Consider the following 15,760-nt stretch of genomic DNA (forward strand, 5'->3'; position numbering starts at 1 on the left):
AGGATGGGCCCAGGAAGATTAGACATTGTGTAATCCAGGGAGGATGGGCTCAGGAAGATTAGACATTGTGTAACCCAGGGAGGATGGGCTCAGGAAGATTATACATTGTGTAAACTGGGGAGGATGGGCTCAGGAAGATTAGACATTGTGTAAACTGGGGAGGATGGGCCCAGGAAGATTAGACAGTGTGTAAACTGGAGAGGATGGGCCCAGGAAGATTAGACAGTGAGTAACCCGGAGAGGATGGGCCCAGGAAGCTTAGACAGTGTGTAAACTGGGGAGGATGGGCCCAGGAAGATTAGACAGTGTGAAAACTGGGGAGGATGGGCTCAGGAAGCTTAGACAGTGTGTAAACTGGGGAGGATGGGCCCAGAAAGCTTAGACAGTGTGTAAACTGGGGAGCATGGGCCCAGGAAGCTTAGACAGTGTGTACACTGGGGAGGATGGGCTCAGGAAGCTTAGAAAGAGTGTAAACTGGGGAGGATGGGCTCAGGAAAATTAGACAGTGTGTAAACTGGGGAGGATGGGCTCAGGAAAATTAGACAGTGTGTAAACTGGGGAGGATGGGCCCAGGAAGCTTATACAGTGTGTAAACTGGGGAGGATGGGCTCTGGAAAATTACACAGTGTGTAAACTGGGGAGGATGGGCTCTGGACGATTACACAGTGTGTAAACTTGGGAGGATGGGCTCTGGAAGATTACACAGTGTGCAAACTGGGGAGGATGGGCTCTGGAAGATTACACAGTGTGTAAACTGGGGAGGATGGGCTCAGGAATATTAGACAGTGTGTAAACTGGGGAGGATGAGCCCATGAAGCTGAGACAGTGTGTAAACTGGGGAGGATGGGCCCAGGAAGCTTAGACAGTGTGTAAACTGGGGAGTATGGGCCCAGGAAGATGAGACAGTGTGTAAACTGGGGAGGATGGGCCCAGGAAGCTTAGACAGTGTGTACACTGGGGAGGATGGTCTCAGGAAGCTTAGACAGTGTGTAAACTGGGGAGGATGGTCTCAGGAAGCTTAGACAGTGTGTAAACTGGGGAGGATGGGCTCAGGAATATTAGACAGTGTGTAAACTGGGGAGGATGAGCCCATGAAGCTGAGACAGTGTGTAAACTGGGGAGGATGGGCCCAGGAAGCTTAGACAGTGTGTAAACTGGGGAGTATGGGCCCAGGAAGATGAGACAGTGTGTAAACTGGGGAGGATGGGCCCAGGAAGCTTAGACAGTGTGTACACTGGGGAGGATGGTCTCAGGAAGCTTAGACAGTGTGTAAACTGGGGAGGATGGGCCCAGGAAGCTTAGACAGTGTGTACACTGGGGAGGATGGTCTCAGGAAGCTTAGACAGTGTGTAAACTGGGGAGGATGGGCTCAGGAAAACTAGACAGTGTGTAAACTGGGGAGGATGGTCTCAGGAAAATTAGACAGTGTGTAACTCGGGACGATGGTCCCAGGATGATTAGACATTGTGTATCCCGGGGACGATGGTCCCAGGAAGATTAGACATTGTGTAACCCGGGGACGATGGTCCCAGGAAGATTAGACAGTGTGTAAACTGGGGAGGATGGGCCCAGGAAGCTTAGACAGTGTGTAAACTGGGGAGGATGGGCCCAGGAAGCTTAGACAGTGTGTAAACTGGAGATGATGGGCTCAGGAAGATTAGACAGTTTGTAAGCTGGGGAGGATGGGCTCAAGAAGATTAGACAGTGTGTAAACTGGGGAGGATGGGCCCAGGAAGATTAGACAGTATGTAAACTGGGGAGGATGGGCCCAGGAATATTAGACAGTGTGTAAACTGGGGAGGATGGGCTCAGGAAAATTAGACAGTGTGTAAACTGGGGAGGATGGGCTCAGGAAGCTTAGACAGTGTGTAAACTGGGGAGGATGGGCCCAGGAAGCTTAGACAGTGTGTACACTGGGGAGGATGGTCTCAGGAAGCTTAGACAGTGTGTAAACTGGGGAGGATGGGCTCAGGAAAATTAGACAGTGTGTAAACTGGGGAGGATGGTCTCAGGAAAATTAGACAGTGTGTAACTCGGGACGATGGTCCCAGGATGATTAGACATTGTGTATCCCGGGGACGATGGTCCCAGGAAGATTAGACATTGTGTAACCCGGGGACGATGGTCCCAGGAAGATTAGACAGTGTGTAAACTGGGGAGGATGGGCCCAGGAAGCTTAGACAGTGTGTAAACTGGGGAGGATGGGCCCAGGAAGATTAGACAGTGTGTAACCCGGAGATGATGGGCTCAGGAAGATTAGACAGTTTGTAAGCTGGGGAGGATGGGCTCAAGAAGATTAGACAGTGTGTAAACTGGGGAGGATGGGCCCAGGAAGATTAGACAGTATGTAAACTGGGGAGGATGGGCCCAGGAATATTAGACAGTGTGTAAACTGGGGAGGATGGGCTCAGGAAAATTAGACAGTGTGTAAACTGGGGAGGATGGGCTCAGGAAAATTAGACAGTGTGTAAACTGGGGAGGATGGTCCCAGGAAGCTTAGACAGTGTGTAAACTGGAGAGGATGGGCCCAGGAAGCTTAGACAGTGTGTAAACTGGGGAGGATGGGCCCAGGAAGATTAGACAGTGTGTAACCCAGGGTGGATGCGCCCAGGAAGATTAGACAGTGTGTAACCCAGGGTGGATGGGCCCAAGAAGATTAGACATTGTGTAACCCAGGGTGGATGGGCCCAGGAAGATTAGACATTGTGTAACCCAGGGTGGATGGGCCCAGGAAGATTAGACAGTGTGTAACCGAGGTAGGATGGGCCCAGGAAGATTAGACATTGTGTAACCCAGGGAGGATGGGCCCAGGAAGATTAGACATTGTGTAACCCAGGGTGGATGGGCCCAAGAAGATTATACATTGTATAACCCAGGGAGGATGGGCCCAAGAAGATTAGACATTGTGTAACCCAGGGAGGATGGGCCCAGGAAGATTAGACTTTGTGTAATCCAGGGAGGATGGGCCCAGGAAGATTAGACATTGTGTAATCCAGGGAGGATGGGCCCAGGAAGATTAGACATTGTGTAACCCAGGGAGGATGGGCCCAGGAAGATTAGACATTGTGTAACCCAGGGAGGATGGGCCCAGGAAGATTAGACATTGAGTAATCCAGGGAGGATGGGCCCAGGAAGATTAGACATTGTGTAATCCAGGGAGGATGGGCTCAGGAAGATTAGACATTGTGTAACCCAGGGAGGATGGGCTCAGGAAGATTATACATTGTGTAAACTGGGGAGGTTGGGCTCAGGAAGATTAGACAGTGTGTAAACTGGAGAGGATGGGCCCAGGAAGATTAGACAGTGTGTAACCCGGAGAGGATGGGCCCAGGAAGCTTAGAAAGTGTGTAAACTGGGGAGGATGGGCCCAGGAAGCTTAGACAGTGTGTAAACTGGGGAGGATGGGCTCAGGAAGCTTAGACAGTGTGTAAACTGGGGAGGATGGGCCCAGGAAGATTAGACAGTGTGAAAACTGGGGAGGATGGGCTCAGGAAGCTTAGACAGTGTGTAAACTGGGGAGGATGGGCCCAGAAAGCTTAGACAGTGTGTAAACTGGGGAGCATGGGCCCAGGCAGCTTAGACAGTGTGTACACTGGGGAGGATGGGCTCAGGAAGCTTAGACAGAGTGTAAACTGGGGAGGATGGGCTCAGGAAAATTAGACAGTGTGTAAACTGGGGAGGATGGGCTCAGGAAAATTAGACAGTGTGTAAACTGGGGAGGATGGGCCCAGGAAGCTTATACAGTGTGTAAACTGGGGAGGATGGGCTCTGGAAATTTACACAGTGTGTAAACTGGGGAGGATGGGCTCTGGACGATTACACAGTGTGTAAACTTGGGAGGATGGGCTCTGGAAGATTACACAGTGTGCAAACTGGGGAGGATGGGCTCTGGAAGATTACACAGTGTGTAAACTGGGGAGGATGGGCTCAGGAATATTAGACAGTGTGTAAACTGGGGAGGATGGGCCCATGAAGCTGAGACAGTGTGTAAACTGGGGAGGATGGGCCCAGGAAGCTTAGACAGTGTGTAAACTGGGGAGGATGGGCCCAGGAAGATTAGACAGTGTGTAAACTGGGGAGGATGGGCCCAGGAAGCTTAGACAGTGTGTACACTGGGGAGGATGGGCTCAGGAAGCTTAGACAGTGTGTAAACTGGGGAGGATGGGCTCAGGAAAATTAGACAGTGTGTAAACTGGGGAGGATGGTCTCAGGAAAATTAGACAGTGTGTAACTCGGGGACGATGGTCCCAGGATGATTAGACATTGTGTATCCCGGGGACGATGGTCCGAGGAAGATTAGACATTGTGTAACCCGGGGACGATGGTCCCAGGATGATCAGACAGTGTGTAAACTGGGGAGGATGGGCCCAGGAAGCTTAGACAGTGTGTAAACTGGGGAGGATGGGCTCTGGAAAATTACACAGTGTGTAAACTGGGGAGGATGGGCTCTGGACGATTACACAGTGTGTAAACGTGGGAGGATGGGCTCTGGAAGATTACACAGTGTGCAAACTGGGGAGGATGGGCTCTGGAAGATTACACAGTGTGTAAACTGGGGAGGATGGGCTCAGGAATATTAGACAGTGTGTAAACTGGGGAGGATGGGCCCACGAAGCTTAGACAGTGTGTAAACTGGGGAGGATGGGCCCAGGAAGCTGAGACAGTGTGTAAACTGGGGAGGATGGGCCCAGGAAGATTAGACAGTGTGTAAACTGGGAAGGATGGGCTCAGGAAAATTAGACAGTGTGTAAACTGGGGAGGATGGGCTCAGGAAAATTAGACAGTGTGTAAACTGGGGAGGATGGGCTCAGGAAAATTAGACAGTGTGTAAACTGGGGAGGATGGGCCCAGGAAGCTTAGACAGTGTGTAAACTGGAGAGGATGGGCCCAGGAAGCTTAGACAGTGTGTAAACTGGGGAGGATGGGCCCAGGAAGATTAGACAGTGTGTAACCCGGAGAGGATGGGCTCAGGAAGATTAGACAGTTTGTAAGCTGGGGAGGATGGGCTCATGAAGATTAGACAGTGTGTAAACTGGGGAGGATGGGCCCAGGAAGATTAGACAGTATGTAAACTGGGGAGGATGGGCCCAGGAATATTAGACAGTGTGTAAACTGGAGAGGATGGGCTCAGGAAGCTTAGACAGTGTGTAAACTGGGGAGGATGGACCCAGGAATATTAGACAGTGTGTAAACTGGGGAGGATGGGCTCAGGAAGCTTAGACAGTGTGTACACTGGGGAGGATGGGCTCAGGAAGCTTAGACAGTGTGTAAACTGGGGAGGATGGGCGCAGGACAATTAGACAGTGTGTAAACTGGGGAGGATGGGCTCAGGAAAATTAGACAGTGTGTTACCCGGGGACGATGGTCCCAGGATGATTAGAGAGTGTGTATCCCGGGGACGATGGTCCCAGGAAGATTAGACAGTGTGTAACCCGGGGACGATGGTCCCAGGAAGATTAGACAGTGTGTAACCCGGGGAGGATGGGCTCAGGAAGATTAGACAGTGTGTAAACTGGGGAGGATGGGCCCAGGAAGCTTAGACAGTGTGTAAACTGGGGAGGATGGGCTCTGGAAAATTACACAGTGTGTAAACTGGGGAGGATGGGCTCTGGAAGATTACACAGTGTGTAAACTTGGGAGGATGGGCTCTGGAAGATTACACAGTGTGTATACTGGGGAGGATGGGCCCATGAAGCTTAGACAGTGTGTAAACTGGGGAGGATGGGCTCAGGAAAATTAGACAGTGTGTAAACTGGGGAGGATGGGCCCAGGAAGATTAGACAGTGTGTAAACTGGGGAGGATGGGCTCAGGAAAATTAGACAGTGTGTAAACTGGGGAGGATGGGCCCAGGAAGATTAGACAGTGTGTAAACTGGGGAGGATGGGCCCAGGAAAATTAGACAGTGTGTAAACTGGGGAGGATGGGCTCAGGAAAATTAGACAGTGTGTAAACTGGGGAGGATGGGCTCAGGAAAATTAGACAGTGTGTAAACTGGGAAGGATGGCCCCAGGAAGCTTAGACAGTGTGTAAACTGGGGAGGATGGGCCCAGGAAGCTTAGACGGTGTGTAAACTGGGGAGGATGGGCCCAGGAAGATTAGACAGCGTGTAACCCGGAGAGGATGGGCTCAGGAAGATTAGACAGTTTGTAAGCTGGGGAGGATGGGCTCAAGAAGATTAGACAGTGTGTAAACTGGGGAGGATGGGCCCAGGAAGATTAGACAGTATGTAAACTGGGGAGGATGGGCCCAGGAATATTAGACAGTGTGTAAACTGGGGAGGATGGGCTCAGGAAGCTTAGACAGTGTGTAACCCGGAGAGGATGGGCTCAGGAAGATTAGACAGTTTGTAAGCTGGGGAGGATGGGCCCAGGAAGCTTAGACGGTGTGTAAACTGGGGAGGATGGGCCCAGGAAGATTAGACAGTGTGTAACCCGGAGAGGATGGGCTCAGGAAGATTAGACAGTTTGTAAGCTGGGGAGGATGGGCCCAGGAAGCTTAGACGGTGTGTAAACTGGGGAGGATGGGCCCAGGAAGATTAGACAGTGTGTAACCCGGAGAGGATGGGCTCAGGAAGATTAGACAGTTTGTAAGCTGGGGAGGATGGGCTCAAGAAGATTAGACAGTGTGTAAACTGGGGAGGATGGGCCCAGGAAGATTAGACAGTATGTAAACTGGGGAGGATGGGCCCAGGAAGCTTAGACGGTGTGTAAACTGGGGAGGATGGGCTCAGGAAAATTAGACAGTATGTAAACTGGGGAGGATGGGCCCAGGAAGCTTAGACAGTGTGTAAACTGGGGAGGATGGGCCCAGGAAGATTAGACAGTATGTAAACTGGGGAGGATGGGCCCAGGAATATTAGACAGTGTGTAAACTGGGGAGGATGGGCTCAGGAAGCTTAGACAGTGTGTAAACTGGGGAGGATGGACCCAGGAATATTAGACAGTGTGTAAACTGGGGAGGATGGGCTCAGGAAGATTAGACAGTGTGTAAACTGGGGAGGATGGGCTCAGGAAGATTAGACAGTGTGTAAACTGGGGAGGATGGGCCCAGGAAGATTAGGCAGTGTGTAAACTGGAGAGGATGGGCCCAGGAAGATTAGACAGTGTGTAACCCTGAGAGGATGGGCCCAGGAAGCTTAGACAGTGTGTAAACTGGGGAGGATGGGCTCTGGAAGCTTAGACAGTGTGTAAACTGGGGAGGATGGGCCCAGGAAGCTTAGACAGTGTGTAAACTGGGGAGGATGGGCCCAGGAAGCTTAGACAGTGTGTAAACTAGGGAGGATGGGCCCAGGAAGCTTAGACAGTGTGTACACTGGGGAGGATGGGCTCAGGAAGCTTAGACAGTGTGTAAACTGGGGAGGATGGGCTCAGGAAAATTAGACAGTGTGTAAACTGGGGAGGATGGGCTCAGGAAAATTAGACAGTGTGTAAACTGGGGAGGATGGGCTCAGGAAAATTAGACAGTGTGTAACCCGGGGACGATGGTCCCAGGATGATTAGAGAGTGTGTATCCTGGGGACGATGGTCCCAGGAAGATTAGACAGTGTGTAACCCGGGGACGATGGTCCCAGGAAGATTAGACAGTGTGTAACCCGGGGAGGATGGGCTCAGGAAGATTACACAGTGTGTAAACTGTGGAGGATGGGCTCTGGAAGATTACACAGTGTGTAAACTGGGGAGGATGGGCTCTGGAAGATTACACAGTGTGTAAACCTGGGAGGATGGGCTCTGGAAGATTACACAGTGTGTAAACTGTGGAGGATGGGCTCTGGAAGATTACACAGTGTGTAAACTGGGGAGGATGGGCCCATGAAGCTTAGACAGTGTGTAAACTGGGGAGGATGGGCCCAGGAAGCTTAGACAGTGTGTAAACTGGGGAGGATGGGCTCAGGAAAATTAGACAGTGTGTAAACTGGGGAGGATGGGCTCAGGAAAATTTGACAGTGTGTAAACTGGGGAGGATGGGCCCAGGAAGATTAGACAGTGTGTAAACTGGGGAGGATGGGCCCATGAAGCTTAGACAGTGTGTAAACTGGGGAGGATGGGCCCAGGAAGCTTAGACAGTGTGTAAACTGGGGAGGATGGGCCCAGGAAGATTAGACAGTGTGTAAACTGGGGAGGATGGGCTCAGGAATATTAGACAGTGTGTAAACTGGGGAGGATGGGCTCAGGAAAATTAGACAGTGTGTAAACTGGGGAGGATGGGCCCAGGAAGATTAGACAGTGTGTAAACTGGGGAGGATGGGCCCAGGAAGCTTAGACAGTGTGTAAACTGGGGAGGATGGGCCCAGGAAGCTTAGACAGTGTGTAAACTGGGGAGGATGGACCCAGGAAGATTAGGCAGTTTAACCCAGGAAGGATGGACACAGGAAGATCAGACAGTGTGTAACCCAGGAAGGATGGACACAGGAAGATCAGACAGTGTGTAACCCAGGGAGTATGGACACAGGAAGATCATACGTGTGTAACCCAGGGAGGATGGACACAGGTGTGTAACCCGGGAAAGATCAACCCTGTAATATTTTACAGTCGGCACCCTGGGGAAGATGGGCCCAGGAGGACTATACATTGTGTAACCCGCGGAGGATTGGCCCTGGAGTATTAGACAGTGTGTAACCCTTGGTGGATGGGCCCAGGAGGACTATACATTTTGTAACCCGCGGAGGATTGGCCCTGGAGGATTAGAGAGTGTGTAACCCGGGGACGATGGGCCCAGGAAGATTAGACAGTGTGCAACCCAGGGAGGATAAGCCCAGTGATATCAGACTGAGTAACCTGGGGAGGGTGGATCCAGTGAAATCAGTCAGTGAGTAACGTGGGGAGGATGTCCCCATGAGATCAGACAATGTGTAACTGGTAGAAGATGAATCCAGTGAAATCAGACAGTGAGAAATCCGGGAATGCTGATGTTAGTGTGATCATATAGTGTATAACTCAGGGAGGATGGGCCCAGGAAGATTCTTTCCTTCCTTTTGGCCTGGTTGTCTCGAGTGACAATGGGTAAGCGCCTAGAGGTGGTCAGTGGATTGTGAAGCAGTGCCTGGAGTGGTTATAAAGGCCAATTCTCGAGTGACAGATTCTTCCACAGGTGCTGCAGGTAAAGGTGGTTGTCAGGGCTGTTACACAGTTGGCTCTCTCCTTAACTGCTGTCTCTTTTCCTCCGAACTGCTGAGTATCTTCAACACGCCTCTCTTTAGCCCCGCCTTTATAGCTGCCCGCCAGCTCTGGCGATCGCTGGCAACTGACTCCCACGACTTATGGTCAACGTCACAGGACTTCATGTCGCGTTTGCAAACGTCTTTAACGCGGAGACATGGACGGCCGGTGGGTCTGATACCAGTGACGAGCTCGCTGTACAATGTGTCCTTGGGGATCCTTTCCATCTTCCATGCAGCTCACATGGCCAAGCCATCTCAAGCGCCGCTGACTCATTAGGGTGTATATGCTGGGGATGTTGGCCACCTCGAGGACTTCTGTGTTGGAGATACGGTCCTGCCACCTGATGCCAAGGATTCTCTGGAGACAGCGAAGATGGAATGAATTGAGACGTCGCTCTTGGCTGACATACGATGTCCAGGCCTCACTGCTGTGGAGCAAGGTACTGAGGACACAGGCTTGAAACACTCGGACTTTTGTGTTCCGCGTCAGTGCGCCATTTTCCCACACTCCCTTGGCCAGTCTGGACATAGTAGTGGAAGCCTTTCCCATGCGCTTGTTGATTTCTGCATCGAGAGACAGATTGCTGGTGATGGTTGAGCCCAGGTTGGTGAACTCTTTAACCACTTCCAGAGCATGGTCGCCAATATTTCTGACATCCTGTCCCATGATGTTCATTTTCTTGAAACTGATGGTTAGGCCAAATTCATTGCAGGCAGCCGCAATCCTGTCGATGAGACTCTGCAGGCACTCTTCAGTGTGAGACGTTAATGCAGCATCGTCAGCAAAGAGGAGTTCCCTGATGAGGACTTTCCGTACTTTGGTCTTCGCTCTAAGAGGGGCAAGGTTGAACAACTTGTGTGGAGGAAAATTCCTTCTTCTGAAGACTTAAACGCATGTGAAAGCAGCAGGGAGAAGAAGAAACCAAACAGTGTAGGTGCGAGAACACAGCCCTGTTTCACACCACTCAGGATAGGAAAGGAGTCACCGCTATGCTGAATTGTATCTTTCATATTGTCATGGGACAAGGTGATTAGACAGTGTGTAACCCAGGGAGGATAGGCCCAGCAAGATTAGACAGTGTGTAACCCGGGGAGAATGGACCCAGTGAGATTCAACAGTGTGTAACCCAGGGAGGATGGGCCCAGGAAGATTAGACAGTGTCTAACCCAGGGAGGATGGACCCAATGTGATCAGACAGTGTGTAAACCAGGGAGGATGATCCGAGTGAAATCAGACAGTGAGTAACCTGGGGAGGATGGACTCAGTGAGATCAGACAGTCTATAACCCGGGAAGATTTGACCCAGGGAGAGCAGACCGTGTTTAAACCGGGGAGGATCGGCACTTTTAAATCAGATAGTCTGCAACCTCGGAAGGTTGCTGCCAGTCACTTTGTCAAATTTCCAAGCCTCCACGACAGCATGTTGCAATGGCACATTCTCTGCCATCTAGAAGGATAAGAGCAGCAGACACATGGGAACACTATCATCCGAAAATTTGCCTCCAAACCACACATCATCCTGACTTGTAACTATATCACTGCTGCTTCACTAACTCTGGGTCCACATCCTGGAACTCCCTTCTAACAGCATATTGGGTGCATTTACACGACATGAACTGCAGTGGCTTATGAAGGCAGCTCACCACACCTTCTCAAGGGCAATGATGGATGGCCAATAAATACTGGCCTTGCGAGTGACATGCTCATCCCATGAAAGGATTAAATATATGTGGATTAATTAAGGAAAGTCAGTATGGATTTGTTCAAGGCAAATTGTGTTCAAGTAACTTGATTGGGTTTTTGATGATGCAGCAGAAAGGATTGATGAGCATAATGATGTTGATGTGGTAGACAGGGGTTTCAAAAAGGTGCTTCATAAAGTGCTACATAACAGGCTTTCTAACGTGGTTGAAACCCACAAGATAGAAGGGATAGCAACAGCATGGATATGACGTTAACTGGGAGACAGGAAGCAGTGTCATGATGGCTGGTTGCTTTTCGTACTGGAGGCATGTATAAAGTGAGGTTCTCCAACTGTCGTTATTAAGGACCACTGCTTTTCTTGATCGATATTGGAGGCCTTGACTTGGAAGTGCAGGACACACTTTTAAAGTTTGCAGATTACACAAAACCTGGAAGTATTGTGAAAGGTGAGGAGGATAATGGTGAACTTCAAGAGGAAATAGTCTGGTGGGTGGGCAAGCATGTGGTAAATGAAATTTAATGCAGAGAACAGTGAAGTTTTACATATTCATCGGAATGCTGAGGAAAAACAATATAAAATAAAGGATATAATTCTAAAGTGGGTACAGAAGCAGAGGGAGCTGGGTGTCGAAGTACCAAGTCATTGAAGGAGGCAAAGCAGGTTGAGAAAGTGTTTTTTTTTAGGAGTACGGGATCCTGGGCTTTATAAGTAGATGCACAGAGCACAACAGTAAAGCAATATGGTGAACCTTTGTAAAAATATTGGTTCAGCCTCAACGGCAGTATTGGCAGACAAGGTTTATGAGAATTTCCAGGGACGAGGGACTTCAGGTACGTGCTTAGATTGGTGAAGCTGGGGCTGTTATCCTCAGAGAAGGGAAGTGGATTTGATAGAGATGATCAAAATCATGTCAAGTCTGGACAGAGTTGATAGAGGGAAACTGTTCCCATTGTCACAACAGTCAAGAACCAGAGGCCACTGAGTAAGATGATTCAATCAGTTTTCAAAGTGCTTTTGGATAATTATCTATAATTATCTAGATGGAAAAAACTGCAGTGCTATGGGTAAAAGACAGGGGAGTGGGGCCCTTTGATTTACTCTTGCAGAAAGCCAGCACGGACATGACTGGCCTCCTATGGCTCTGTGTGTAGAATAGTAATTCTATGATTCTCTGAACAGCTAACCTAGTTAACCCTCAATGAGAGCATAGATCTCGGCTTTGATCCAGAGCAATTCAGCAATGCAGTCTTCCATGTGCCTTATCAATGGAGGGAGATTGAAACAGCAGATCAGTATTTTTTTACTTTAGATTTCATTTTTTGAATTGACAAGACATGCAGTCCATAAATAATATTTTATAGCTGATGAATCTGCTGTGTTTCAGAGTGCATAAGTGCAGCCTCTGAGTGAGAAGGTTGTGGGTTCAAGCCCCACTTCAGTGACCTGAGCACAGAATCTAAACCAACTCCCCCAATGCAATATTGAGGAGGTGCTGCACTGTTGGACGTGTTGTCTTGCAGATAAGACGTTAAAGCGAGGGTCCTGTTTTCCCTCTCCACTGCACATGGAAGGTCCCATGATACTATTTTGGAAAAAGCGCAAACGACTTATTCCCCCTGCCCTGGACAATATTTACAACTCAACCAACCACACTGACAAACAGATTATCTGATCATTGCCACATTGCTGTTAGTAGTTCATTGTTGTGCACATTACAACAGTGAATAAACTTTAATGAGCTTAGTTGGCTTTAAAACTCTTTAACTGGTCCTGAGCTCACAGGAGGGACAATTTAAATTCAAGCCTTTATATTATTTTTTATGTCCACATTTATTTGTTAAGGCACAATATCACCAAGTGTGCTGGACTGTAATGATAGCTTAATCTTGCAATGTCTCAGTTTCAATTTAAACTAAGCAGTTCGCCCGGATGACTGGAGGCTTTGGAGACGGTACAGAGGAGGTTTGCCACGATGTTGCCTGGTCTGGAGGGTATTAGCTATGAGGAGAGGTTGGATAAACTCAGATTGTTTTCACTGGAACAACGGAGGTGGAGGGGCGACATGATAGAGGTTTACAAAGTTATGAGCGGCAGGGACAGAGTGGATAGTCAGAAGCTTTTTCCCAGGGTGGAAGAGTCAGTTACAAGGGGACATAGGTTTAAGGTGAGAGGGGCAAAGTTTAGAGGGGATGTGCGAGGCAAGTTTTTTACACAGAGGGTGGTGAGTGCCTGGAACTTGTTGCCAGGGGAGGTGGTGGAAGCAGGTACGATAGCGACGTTTAAAAGGCATCTTGACAAATACATGAATAGGATGGGAATAGAGGGATACAGTCCCCGGAAGTGCAGAAGGTTTTAGTTTAGGCAGGCATCAAGATTGGCGCAGGCTTGGAGGGCCAAATGGCCTGTTCCTGTACTGTACTGTTCTTTGTTCTTTTGTTTATGACCCTTTTTGCAAAGCAAATTAGAATCTTCACACATACACGAGGCTGCACAACAGTTTTCTTGAGACATATTTCATTGCTTTTGTCAAAGTGTCATAACAGCTATGCTTCGCCACAAATCCAGCTCTAGTTTCCATGCTCATTGCTAGTATTTGCATCTGATGGGGTAATTAGCTCCTCAAACAGGACACATTAATCAATGAGATTCTAATAGTCTGATCAATGGAATACAATTAGGAAGTGCATTGGCCATCTATTAGCACATAATTACGGAGTCCTGTGGTTGACTATATTCAAGACCATTATCCTTCCTAGACCATATTGGCCACCTCCAATTCAAGCGTTGAGTTCATTCACATTCTGCTGTATATGTTTCGGAGGTTATGCTGATAGGATTAGATGAAGTGGGTGGAAGAACGCTTGTGTGCAGCATTAACACTGGTATGCAAAATTAGATTAAATGATCTGTTATTTTTCTGACATTTAGTGCAAGTCTATGTTTCCTTCATATACTTGATGAGATCAAAGAAAAATTCTCATGTGAGTTTCAAAGTTAACTGTCAAGTTTTAGAAAGGAACCGATAATTGTGCTAATTGGAGATATTCTGGCTGAGGATGTCAGATCAGTTCCAAAATGAAGAGGGCACAGTGTTCTGCAGTAAACGGTAACGCGACACCCGAGTTGTTTCTATTTCCAATAACTACTTTACCTCTTGAAGTGGTCAATGCCCAGGGCCTGTTCATTACAGAATGAGCGACCATACGTCCCTGTTTGGAGGCAAAGACCACATGCTTGCTCAAACTCTTAGGAATAAAGGAACAGGAGTTGGCTATTTCCACCTTCTATCTTGTTGCATAGAATCTGAGGGAGGCCTTTGAAAGCCTCAATCTTGACATGTCGGAATAGGTTGAATGTTCATTCCCTTAAGTCTATTGTGTAGCAACAGAAATAGGCCATTCAACCCTTTAAGACTATTCAATTTGATAATGCTACCATACTTCATTTTTCCCACATTTATTCTATATATCTCAATATGTTTACGCAAATGATATCTATTGAGGTTAAGGCCCAACATTCTTCCACACTTGACATCTTTGAAAATCTTCATCAAGGTCTCATAACTACGTTTGTACAATCAAAAAGCAGCCAATAATCTCATACTCATCCTCAGGATTTCTATTTGATGCTCCCTGTTTTCAATTCCACATCAAAATTAACTTTGGGAACTATTATGGATGGGACTACCGAAGATTTCATTCTGATCATTGACCACGTGGAAGAGACAGAGCAGGCAGCGAATGAACTAAACACTTGAACTTATTAATGGAGATGACAGGGTTGGATTTGGGCGTGCAAATGGTTAGTGAAAGGTATAAAGAAAGACCATCTGTTTATATAGCACAACTTACAATCACAGCACATCCCAAAGCATTTTACATGCAATGAAATGTTTTTAATCAGAGTATACTGAACATTGTATTGTAAAAAACATAACAGCCAATTGCTGCAGAGCTAGGCACCACAAAGAGCATTGGCATAATAATCCAGTAAACTGTTTTTAACCATGCTGGTTGAAGGCTAAATATTGACAATGACACAGGAGAGAAATCCCCTGCTCTTTTTCCAATAGAATCATGGATCTGTTCACCCACACGAGAGAGCATGCAGTGACTCGTTTTAACATCTCATCCAAAATACTGCGACCCTGACAGAACAGCACTCCCTCAGTATTGGCACAGGGAGCATCAGCCCTGAATACAAGCACAACTATCTTCAGTTTTTCTTGAACCCTGAGTGTCTGACCTCACGGTGACAGTGCTATTACTGAGCCTTGAATGACACCTATAATATGCATTCCATGGATTTGATCATCAAGACCTCCATATGTCCCCATCGGGGAGAGTATTGCATCATCAGACGGTAATGCTACAGATGAACTTGAGAACATGCGCTGCATTTGGAACCTAATGCAATTAGATATTGCACATTGGTGATTCCAAGATGTCAAATGTAGCAGCATGGAATCTGAGTCAGAGGCAATAGATTCTAGCCCCCATCCAGAGACTTAAACACAAAAGCTAAACCAGTACTTTCAGTGCAATGCTGATGGATTGCTGCAGTGTTGACGGTGCTGTCTTCCAGTTGAATCATTAAACCGAGGCCTCATCTGCCCTCTCAGATGGACATAAAATATCCCAAGGCTCCACATGGACATTAAATTTCAAATTGTTGCTGGGAAGAAGAGAAGGCCTGTGACAAGGGGTTGCTAGGCCCCTAGCTGGAAAGACTTTTTTGTATATTAATAGGCAATATTTGGAACAAAGGAGCTATCCCCATGCTCCAGTTGAATCCACAAACAGAAGGTGGTCAGACCAGTTAGTCACATGACTAACTGGCTGTTGCAGAATTTGAACTAGCCACAGAGACTATGGAAAGCAGAATGCTCCTGGACTGA

This window comes from Heterodontus francisci, chromosome 29, assembly GCF_036365525.1.
Source record: "Heterodontus francisci isolate sHetFra1 chromosome 29, sHetFra1.hap1, whole genome shotgun sequence".
Classification (NCBI taxonomy): Eukaryota; Metazoa; Chordata; class Chondrichthyes; order Heterodontiformes; family Heterodontidae; genus Heterodontus; species Heterodontus francisci.